We start from the raw sequence: 12,913 nt of genomic DNA, 5'->3' as shown, positions 1-12,913 counted from the left end.
TAAAATTTGAAGCGCCCTCCAGCCAACGCACTGGAATTTTCGACTCAAAACAAGTATATACGGCCGAAAGTTCGGCCAGGCCGAACCTTATGTACCCTCCACCGTGGATTGCGTAGAAACTTCTTCTAAACACTGCCATCCACAATCGAATTACTCGGGTTGCGGTAACGCTTGCCGATGGCAAGGTATCTTAAAACCTTCCAACACCGTCTTCTAAATTGCAAGGTAGTCCATACGTGGTATATATTAAACTAAACAAGTATATACAGCACTAAGTTCGGCCGGGCCGAATCTTAAATACCCACCACCATGAACCAAATATTAGGGTTTCCTTTGAAATTTCAGGAGGGCTTGAGGACTTGAGGACACTTCCCGAAGATAAATTTAAAGATTTCACCTATGAGGACTATATCAGATTCTGGATTTATAAGAACCATTTTTGTTTGAGTTTTAGAGGAATCATTAACATCTCTTGTAAGTGTGCAAGAAAATTATAAAATAACGCCTCGATTTGAAATCTTAAATCTGTAGAAGTAAAATCTGGAAATTTTACATTGAGTTTCAAGCAATTTTCATGGTCAGTGCGCCTTCTACACCCTCAAGAAGTGAAGTCGGTCTATATGGAGGCATTACCAAATGGACCGATAAAAACTTAATCCGATACACGTTTTTGTGAGCCTAAAATACCAGAATATTTACAATTTCAGGCAAATCAGATAAGAACTACGGTTTCTAGAAACCCAAGGAGTTAAATAGGGAGATCGTTCCTATGGGGCTACACTAAAATATGGACCGATACTCACCGTTTTCGGCACACCTCTTTATGACCCGAAAATACCTCTAGATTTCCAATTTCAGGCAAATAGGATAAAAACTTCGGATTCTAGAAGCCCAAGAAGTAAAATCGGTCTATATGGGGGCTATACTAAAATATGGACCGATACTCACCATTTTTGGCACACCTCTTTATGGTCCTAAAATACCTCTAGATTTCCAATTTCAGACAAATTGGATAAAAACTGCGGTTTCTATAAACCCAAGACCCCAAAGCGGGAGGTCGTTTTATATGGGGACCATACCAAAACATGGACCGATACTCACAATTTTTGGCACACGTATTTGTGGTCCTACAATACCTCTAGATTTCCAATTTCAGGCAAATTGGATAAAAACTACGATTTCTATAAGCCCAAGAAGTAAAATCGGGAGATCGGTCAATATGGGGGCTATACCAAAATATGGACCGATACTCACAATTTTTGGCACACGTATTTGTGGTCCTACAATACCTCCAGATTTCCAATTTCAGGTAAATTGAATAAAAACTGCGGTTTCTATAAACCCAAAAAGTAAAATCGGGAGATCGGTCTATATGGGGGCTATACCAAAACATGGACCGATACTCAAAAATTTTGGCACACCTCTTTATGGTCATAAAATACCTCTAGATTTCAAATTTCAGGCAAATTGGATACAAACTACGATTTCTATAGGCACAAGACCCCAAATCGGGAGGTCGGTTTATATGGGGACTATATCAAAACCTGGACCGATATAGCCCATCTTCGAACTTGACCTGCCTGCAGACAAAAGACGAGTTTGTGCAAAATTTCTGCACGATTGCTTCATTATTGAAGACTGTAGCGTGATTACAACAGACAGCCAGACAGACAGACGGACATCGTTATATCGTCTTAGAATTTCTCCCTAATCAAGAATATATATATACGTTATATAGTCGGAAATCGATATTTCGATGTGTTACAAACGGAATGACAAACTTATTATACCCCTGTCACCATTCTATGGTGGTGGGTATAAAAAGACCGATTAAATACGTATATAATTAAGTTTGACAAAATTTTTTATAGAAATAAAATTTTGACAAAAGTTTCTATAGAAATAAAATTATGACAAAATAACATTTTTATAACATCTTCTATAGAAGTAAAATTATTGAAGACTGTAGCGTGATTACAACAGACAGCCAGACAAACAGACGGACATCGTTATATCGTCTTAGAATTTCTCCCTGATCAAGAATATATATACGTTATATAGTCGGAAATCGATATTTCGATGTGTTACAAACGGAATGACAAACTTATTATACCCCTGTCACCATTCTATGGTGGTGGGTATAAAAAGGCCGATTAAATACGTATATAATTAAGTTTGACAAAAGTTTCTATAGAAATAAAATTATGACAAAATAACATTTTTATAACATCTTCTATAGAAGTAAAATTTGGACAACATTTTCTATAGAAATAACATTTTGACAAAATTTTCCATAGAAATAAAATTTTGACAAAATTTTTTATAGAAATAAAATTTAACAAAATTTTTTATAAAAATAACATTTTGACATAATTTTCTATAGAAATAAAATTTCGCAGAATTTTCTATAGAAATAAAATTTTGACAAAATTTTCTATAGAACAAAAATTTTGTAAAAATTTTATTTTATTTCTATAGAAAATTTTGTCAAAATTTTATGTCTATAAAAAATGTTGTCAAAGTTTTATTTCTATAGAAAATTTTGTCAAAATTTTATTTCTATAGAAATACAATTTTGGTAGATTATTTTTGGCTCGAGTGGCAACCATGATTATGAACCGATATGGACCAATTTTTGTGTGATTGGGGATGGGCTATATATAACTATAGACCGATATGGACCAATTTTGGCATGGTTATTAGCGGCCATATACTTACACCACGTTCCAAATTTTAACCGGATCGGATGAATTTTGCTTCTCCAAGAGGCTCCGGAAATAAAATCTGGGGAACGGTTTATATGGGGCCTATATATAATTATGGACTGATATGGACCAATTTTTGCATGGTTGTGTACAAATACCATGTACCAAATTTCAACCGGATCGGATGAATTTTGCTCCTCTAAGAGACTCTGCAAGCCAAATCTGAGCGTCGGTTTATATGGGGGCTATACGTAAAAATGGACCGATGTGGCCCATTTTCAATACCATCCGACCTACATCAATAACAACTACTTGTGCCAAGTTTCAAGTCGATAGCTTGTTTCACCCATCCTATGGTGGAGGGTATAACAATTCAACTGAAATCAATGATTAATAAAATTATACACGGAAAAAAGTTCGCCCGATTCTAAAAATTTTGCCTTTTCACTAATACTTTGGCATTTTTCCGAGTCAAAGAAGAAGAGAATTGAAGCAAGGTTACAATTATGACAATTTAAATTTGAGTTTTGCATACATGTTACTAGGAGACAAGTTTGAATTTATATTTTTTTTTTCATGTGCCATCATAGTCTTTATTGTCCTATTTTTGAACGCTTTGTGGTCAAGATACAAAAAGTCAACAAATAAATAAAGATAAAGACGATTTCATTAATTGTGAAGATTTTTTCAAAATTATTAAAGCCAAGTTGACCTCTGTCAAACAAAGTTTTTTCTTTTCATGTAAAGATACCCATTTGTAACTCGAACCATTTAACTGTAAGGATATTTTTGCAGTGTACTTAATTTTTAGACAAAAATATGGGAATAATTAAAGGAAAAAGTAAAGGAAAAAGGCAAAATCATTTTTAGGAGTTGAATCCGCGACCGAGGCACAGCAACATATGGAAAACACTCCCCTCTCTTTTTAGGAAAAGTGTGTGCGAATTTATGATAAGTGATTCAACAATTGTCTCTAAACTGTTGTATTTGTTTTTAATATCTGAAATTTTGTTCCGAAGATAAATGTAAAGATTTTACCTATGAAAACTAGATCAGATTCTCGATTTATAAGAACCATGTTTTGTTTGAGTTTTAGAGGAATCATAAACATCTTTTGTAAGTTTGCAAGAAAATTATAAAAAACGCCTTGATTTGCAATCTACAATCTGTAGATTTTTACCCCAATTATTGAAATGGTTACGAGAAGTAAAATCTGGATATTTTACATTCAGTCTCAAGCAATTTTCATGATCAGTGCGTCTTCTATACCCTCAATAAGTGAAATCGGTGTATGTTATATGGAGGCCTTACCAAATGGACCGATAAAACTAAATCATATACACTTTGTTATGGGTCTAAAATGCCAGTATGTTTTCAGTTTGTGGCAAATCGGATAAAAACTACAATTTCTAGAAATCCTAAGAGTTAAATCGGGAGTTCGGTGTAATGGGGGCTATACCAAAACTTGGAAGGATACACACAGTATTCAGCATATCTAATTTGTGTTCTAGAATCTAGACCCCAAGTCGGTGGGCCGGTTTATAAGGGGGCTATATCAAAACCTGTACCAATACACAATATATTCGGCACACCTCTTCCTAGAATACCTCTGGGAAATTGGATAAAAACTACGGATTCTAGAAGCCCAAGAAGTAAATCTGGAGATCGGTCTATATGGGGGGCTATATCGAAATATGGACCGATACTCACCATTTTCTGCACACCTCTTTGTAGTCCTAAAATACCTCTAGATTTCCAATTTCAGGCAAATTAGATAAAAACTACGATTTCTATAATCTCAAGAAGTAAAATCGGGTATTGGTCTATATGGGGGCTATACCAAAACATGGACCCATACTCATAATTTTTGGCACACCTCTTTGTGGTCCTAAGATATCTCTAGATTTCCAATTTCAGACAAATTGGATAAAAACTACAATTTCCATAAGCCCAAGAAATAAAGTCGGGAGATCGGTCTATATGGGGGCTAACCAAAATATGGACCTATACTCAAAATTTTTGGCACACCTCTTTATGGTTTTAAAATACCTGTAGATTTCTAATTTCGTTCTATATGAGGGCTATACCAAAACATGGACCGATACTCACCATTTTTAGTAAAGTACCTCTAAAACCAAGACCCCAAATCGGGAGGTCGGTTTATCTGGGGACTATATCAAACCCTGAACCGATATAGCCCATCTTCGAACTTGACCTGCCTGCAGACAAAAGACGAGTTCGTGCAAAATTTCAGCACGATTGCTACATTATTGAAGACTGTAGCATGATTACAACAGATAGACAGACAGACTGACATGGCTATATCGTCTTAGAATTTCTCCCTGATCAAGAATATATATACTTTATATAGTCGGAAATCGATATTTCGGTGTTTTACAAACGGAATGAAAACTTGTTATACTCCCATCACCATTCTATGGTGGTGGGTATAAAAAAAATAAGTTTATTATCATACAAAGTGGGTCACCATGTTGTAGCGTAAGTTAGTAGAGACACAACCCCTTATTTACAGTAGTTCCATTTGCTATTGCTAGAGGGTCATGAACCATATGGTGTTGGAACACTCTTAGGGATTTAGTACTCCAATATATTATTACTCATCACTAATTAGTTCAGACAACCACACCACTGTTTAGCAGCAGATTTGGTTTCATCTTGGTTTCAAATGTTAATGTTTAAAGGTGAGTATTAAGTTCGAGTTCGAGTTTAAAATCGCTAAAGTGAAAACTAAATCAGTAAGAAAAATGCATGAAATTATACATATTTGTTGCAAATTTTATTATAACTTGATGGGGAAAAGCCCAAAGCAAATTTTCACAAAGTTTGTATTCCTTAAAATGGATTATTAAAGAAAAGTAATCGTGAAAAAATTACGTTTTTAGCGGCTAAACTCGAACTTAATACCAACCTTTAGCCGCTAAAAACGCAATTTTTTCACGATTACTTTTCTTTAATAATCCATTTTAAGGAATACAAACTTTGTAAAAATTTGCTTTGGGCTTTTCCCCATCAAGTTATAATAAAATTTGCAACAAATATGTATAATTTTGAATTTGAATCACTTTTTAGGGTGTGATCTGAATTCAGTGTTTTAGATGTTAATTAAAAAATTTTGTGATATTTTGCTAAATAAATAATTTTTATAGTTTTTTATGATTTTTAATGCATTCTAATGCTTGTCTGAAACGTTAGACGTCAAATATTTTCAAAAATTCGTAATTTTTCTAGAATGGATTTATCATTTTTATCGGCAAAATTTTAATAATTTGTCCCATTTTATTAATTCTTAATCTGTCTTTAATCAATTTGAAACAAAACCATTAAAATTATCCATAAAAAATATGAAAAAAGCGAATTATGAAAAATTGGCTCAAATGAACTTCCTGTGTAGTTAAAATAAAGAACATCTTTGGGAGGACATTTTTGGAAGTGCTTTTAAAGTTGTGCCTTAAGAATTTTTTTGCTGGGTTGTTATGCGCATTCGAGACGGTTTGCTGTACGAGAACACATAGTGCACATGGTTGTTTACATATCAGCCATCTTGTATCTAATCCGAAAGAAGGCTTGTGAAGCCCGAATCATAGTTTTTTATATTTTCAATTTTTTTTTTTTTTTGGTTAAGCAAAAGGATTTTGCTTAAGATTTGATTAGATCACCCATATAAAGGGTGATTTGTTAAGAGCTTGATAACTTTTAAAAAAAAAAAAACGCATAAAATTTGCAAAATCTCATCGGTTCTTTATTTGAAACGTTAGATTGGTCCATGACATTTACTTTTTGAAGATAATTTCATTTAAATGTTGACCGCGGCTGCGTCTTAGGTGGTCCATTCGGAAAGTCCAATTTTGGGCAACTTTTTCGAGCATTTCGGCCGGAATAGCCCGAATTTCTTCGGAAATGTTGTCTTCCAAAGCTGGAATAGTTGCTGGCTTATTTCTGTAGACTTTAGACTTGACGTAGCCCCACAAAAAATAGTCTAAAGGCGTCAAATCGCATGATCTTGGTGGCCAACTTACCGGTCCATTTCTTGAGATGAATTGTTCTCCGAAGTTTTCCCTCAAAATGGCCATAGAATCGCGAGCTGTGTGGCATGTAGCGCCATCTTGTTGAAACCACATGTCAACCAAGTTCAGTTCTTCCATTTTTGGCAACAAAAAGTTTGTTAGCATCGAACGATAGCGATCGCCATTCACCGTAACGTTGCGTCCAACAGCATCTTTGAAAAAATACGGTCCAATGATTCCACCAGCGTACAAACCACACCAAACAGTGCATTTTTCGGGATGCATGGGCAGTTCTTGAACGGCTTCTGGTTGCTCTTCACTCCAAATGCGGCAATTTTGCTTATTTACGTAGCCATTCAACCAGAAATGAGCCTCATCGCTGAACAAAATTTGTCGATAAAAAAGCGGATTTTCTGCCAACTTTTCTAGGGCCCATTCACTGAAAATTCGACGTTGTGGCTCGTTAGTAAGTCTATTCATGATGAAATGTCAAAGCATACTGAGCATCTTTCTCTTTGACACCATGTCTGAAATCCCACGTGATCTGTCAAATACTAATGCATGAAAATCCTAACCTCAAAAGAATCACCCTTTATTAACCCTTTCACTACCGAAATAAACCTAATGTTAAAAACTTTAATTTTTCTTCTGTTTTTACTTCTACTAAAAGCATGTAGAACAAAAAGTGTCATTTTGAAAACCTACCTCAATTACTTCAAGAGCTATATGAGCTTGTTCTGAAAACTTGATTCTTGAATTGCAACCAAATAGCCTTATGAAAATAAGCGCTATTTGGCCTATAATATCTTTCAAAGTGTGAGAAAAAAATACAAACAAGTATATACGACCGTAAGTTCGGCCAGGCCGAAGCTTATGTACCCTCCACAATGGATTGCGTAGAAATTTCTACTAAAGACTGTCATCCACAATCGAATTACTTGGGTTGCGGTAACACTTGCCGATGGCACGGTATCTTAAAAAATCCTTAATCTTCTAAATTGTAAGTTAGTCCATACGGGGGATATATTAAACAAAATAAAAAAAGACCGACTAAATACGTATATAATTCAGTCTGACAAAATATTCTATAGAAATAAAATGTTGGCATAATTTTCTATAGAAATAAAATTAAGACTAAATTTTCTATAGAAATAAAATTTTGACAAAACTTTCTATAAATATAAAATTTTGACAAAATTTTCTATAGAAATAAAATTTTGACAAAACTTTCTATAAATATAAAATTTTGACAAAATTTTCTATAGAAATAAAATTTTGACAAAATTTTCTACAGAAATAAAATTTTGACAAAATTTTCAACAGAAATAAAATTTTAACAAAATTTTCTACAGAAATAAAATTTTGACAAAAATTTCAATAGAAATAAAATTTTGGTAGATTATTTTTGGCGATATGGACAAATTTTTGTGTAATCGGTCATTGGCAATATATAACTATAGACCGATATGGACCAATTCTTGCGTGACTGTTAGCGGCCATATAATAGCGCAATGTTCCAAATTTCAACCGGATCGGATGAATTTTGCTCCTCCAACAGTTCCGTAGATCAAATCTGGGGATCGATTTATATGGGGGCTATACATAATTATGAACCGATATGGACCAATTTTTGCATGGTTGGTAGATACCATATAATAACAGCACATACCAAATTTCAACCGGATCGAATTAAATTTGCTCTTCCAAGAGGCTCCGGAGGTCAAATCTGGGGATCGATTTATATGGGGCTAAATATAATTATGGACCGATATGGACCAATTCTTGCATGGTTGTTACAGACCATATACTAACACCACGTACAAAATTTCATCCGGATCGGATGAAATTTGCTTCTCTTAGAGGCTCCGCAAGCTAAATCTGGAGATCGGTTTATATGGGGGCTATATACAATTATGGACCGATGTGGACCAATTTTTGCAAGGTTGTTAGAGACCATATACTAACACCATGTACAAAATTTCAGCCGGATCGCTTCTCTTAGAGCAATCGCAAGCCAAATTTTGGAGTCCCTTAATATGGGGGCTATACGTAAAAGTGGACCGATATGACCCATTTGCAATACCATCCGACCTACATTAATAACAACTACTTGTGCCAAGTTTCAAGTCGATAGCTTGTTTCGTTCGGAAGTTAGCGTGATTTCAACAGACGGACGGACGGACATGCTCAGATCGACTCAGAATTTCACCACGATCCAGAATATTTCGATGTGTTACAAACGGAATGACAAAGTTAATATACCCCCATCCTATGATGGAGGGTATAAAAAGAACCCGTAAAAGTATCAGCTATAGTTTTTGTATGAATGTCCAATTACTAGAAACATACAGTAGAAAAATTGTCTCAACATTTCGTATTTTTCATTTATTGCTAAAGAAGTTTATAAAAATGTATTTCAGACCTCACCAATATGGAAAATATTTATAGCTTATTTATACTAAAGCCTCCATTTTAAAATAACATCGAGAAATAAATCGAAACTAAGTGGGAAAATAGAATTTTCGGTCTTTTTCGAATGTCCTTCTAAGTGGACATCGGTAGTGAAAGGGTTAACATGTACACAGAAAAAAATTCCACAAAAATTCTTCTTCTTAATTAATTAGGTTTTTTTTGAGTTTAAGTTCGGCCGGGCCGAATCTTAAATACCCACCACCATGAATCATTCTAGAAGCCCAAGAAATAAAGTCGGTAGATCGGTCTATATGGGGGCTATACCAAAACATGGACCGATAGGCACAATTTGCGACACACCTATTTGTGATCTTAAAATACCTCTAGATTTTCAATTTCAAGCAAATCGGCTAGAAAACATAGTCTCTAGACGCCCAAGAAGTAAAATCGGGAGATCGATCTATATGGGGGTTATACCAAAACATGAACCGACACACCCCTTTGTGGTCCTTAAATACCTCTAGATTTTCAATTTCAGGAAAATCGGATAGAAAATACAATTTCTAGACGCCCAAGAAACAAAATCGGGAGTTCGGTTTATATGGGAGCTATACCAAAACATGGACCGATAAGGACATTTTCGGCGCACCTCTTTACGGTCCCAAAATACCTCTAGATTTCCAATTTCAGGCAAATCAGAAAGAAAATACAGTTTCTAGAAGCCCAAGAAGTAAAATCGTGAGATCGGCACCATTTTCGGCACAGCTTTTTTTATACCCTCCATCATAGGATGGGGGTATATTAACTTTGTCATTCCGTTTGTAACACATCGAAATATTGCTCTAATGCGTTTTACAGACTATCAGTTATTCCGGACGGAATGTCGGTGTCTGTAAAGAATCTTACAGTGTGTCGGATCGATACGACTTGTCGGCGTTGACTAAATGATCGGTAAATCTGTTATCGATCCCATAAACATGCAGCAGTATCGATTATGCCTTCGGACTTAACTTATAATGTGCACAATATATGGGATATGTTCGACACGAGCACTGTCGTCCGGAATAACTGATAGTCTGTAAAGCGCATAAGACCCCATAAAGTATATATATTCTGGGTTGTGGTGAAATTCTGAGTCGATCTAAGCATGTCCTCCGTCCGTCTGTTGAAATCACGCTAACTTCCGAACGAAACAAGCTATCGACTTGAAACTTGGCACAAGTAGTTGTTATCGATGTAGGTCGGATGGTATTGAAAATGGGCCATATCGGTCCACTTTTACGTATAGCCCCCATATAAAGGGACATTCAGATTTGGCTTGTGGAGCCTCTAACAGAAGCATATTTCATCCGATCCGGCTGAAATTTGGTATATGGTGTTGGTATATGGTCTCTAACAACCATGCAAAAATTGGTCCACATCGGTCCATAATTATATATAGCCCCCATATAAACCGATCCCCAGATTTGGCTTGTGGAGCCTCTAAGAGAAGCATATTTCATCCGATCCGGCTGAAATTTGGTACATGGTGTTGGTATATGGTCTCTAACAATCATGCAAAAATTGGTCCACATCGGTCCATAATTATATATAGCCCACATATAAACCGATTACCAGATTTGGCTTGCGGAGCCTCAAAGAGAAGCAAATTTCATCCGATCCGGCTGAAATTTGGTACATGATGTTGGTATATGGTCTCTAACAACCATGCAAAAATTGGACCACATCGGTCCATAATTATATATATACCCCATATAAACCGATCTCCAGATTTGGCTTGCGAAGCCTGAAAGAGGAGCAAATTGTGTCCGATCCGGCTGAAATTTGGTACATGGTATTGGTATATGGTCTCTAACAACCGTGCAAAAATTGGTCCACATCGGTCCATTATTATATATGGCGCTCATATAAACCGATCCCCAGATTTGGCTTGCGAAGTCTCCAAGAGAAGCAAATTTCATCCAATCCGGTTGTAATTTGGAACATGGTGTTAGTATATGATCTTTAACAACCGTGCCAGAATTGGTCCATATCGGTCCATAATTATATATAGCCCCCATATAAAACATTCTCCAGATTTGACTCCGGAGCCTCTTGGAGGAGCAAAATTCATCAGATCCGGTTCAAATTAGGCACGTGGTGTTAGTATATGGTCGCTAACAACCATACCAAAATTGGTCCAATCACACAAAAATTGGTCCATATCGGTTCATAATCATGGTTGCCACTAGAGGCAAAAATAATCTACCAAAATTTTATTTCTATAGAAAATTTTGTCAAAATTTTATTTCTATAGAAAATTTTGTCAAAATTTTATTTCTAGAGAAAATTTTGTTAAAATTTTATTCGGTTCATAATAAAATTTTCATCATTGTCAAAATTTTATTTCTATAGAAAATTTTGTCAAAATTTTATTTCTATAGAAAATGTTGTTCAAATTTTATTCGGTTCATAATCATGGTTGCCACTCGAGCCAAAAATAATCTACCAAGATTTTATTTCTATAGAAAATGTTGTCAAAAGTTTATTTCTATAGAAAATTTTGTTAAAATTTTATTTCTGTAGAAATATTTGTCAAAATTTTCTTTCTATAGAAAATTTTGTCAAAATTTTTATTTCTATAGAAAATTTTATTTCTATAGAAAATTTTGTTAAAATTTTATTTCTGTAGAAAATTTTGTCAAAATTTTATGTCTACTTTGACAAACTGAATTATATACGTATTGGATCGATCTTTTTTGATTTAATATATACCACGTATGGACTTACATACAATTTAGAAGATGGTGTTAGGAGGTTGTAAGATACCTTGCCATCGGCAAGCATTACCGCAACTTAAGTAATTCGATTGTGGATGGCAGTGTTTAGATGAAGTTTCTACGCAATCCATGATGGAGGGTACATAAGCTTCGGCCTGGCCGAACTTACGGCCGTATATACTTGTTGGTCCTCAAATATCTCTAGATTTCTAATTTCAGGCAAATTGGATACAAATTACGGGTTTTATAAGCCGAAGACCCCAAATCGGGAAGACCTGCCTGCAAACAAAAAACAAATCTGTGGCAAATTTCAGGACGATAGCGCCATTATTGAAGGCTGTAGCGTGATTACAACAGACAGACAAACGGACATGCTTATATCGTCTTAGAATTTCTCCCTGATCAAGAATATATATATATATATATATATATATATATATATATATATATATATATATATATATATATATATATATATATATATATATATATATATATATATATATATATATATATATATATATATATATATATATATATATATATATATATATATATATATATATATATATATATATATATATATATATATATATATATATAGTCGGAAATCGATATTTAGATGTGTTACAAACGGAATGGAAAACTAATTACACCCCCATCACCATTCTATGTTGGTGGGTATAAAAATATTCAATTAAAAATTTAATTAAGTAGGCAAATTCTTTAATTGCAACAAAAATCAAACACCAATATTAATAGTACCAATTATTTTTTTAATTTTTTAAATGATCATTTCTGTGATTGAAGACATTTCAATTAAAAATTAATTGGATCATTAAATGTCGTGATTAAAGGATAAAATATATTTTTTGTGTAACTAAATTTAGGCTGGCAATATATGTATGTATGCAAAACATTTTGTAATGTAGATAAAATCTACTCATAACTGTCATTTGTTCAAAAATGTCCACATCGTTGGTGAATGGAGTTCTTGGAAAAATCAAAAAAT

The sequence above is a fragment of the Haematobia irritans genome, chromosome 1 (assembly GCF_050003625.1).
Source record: "Haematobia irritans isolate KBUSLIRL chromosome 1, ASM5000362v1, whole genome shotgun sequence".
Taxonomy (NCBI): domain Eukaryota; kingdom Metazoa; phylum Arthropoda; class Insecta; order Diptera; family Muscidae; genus Haematobia; species Haematobia irritans.
The sequence above is the reverse complement of the archived record's forward strand: the minus strand, read 5'-3'. Positions refer to the sequence as shown.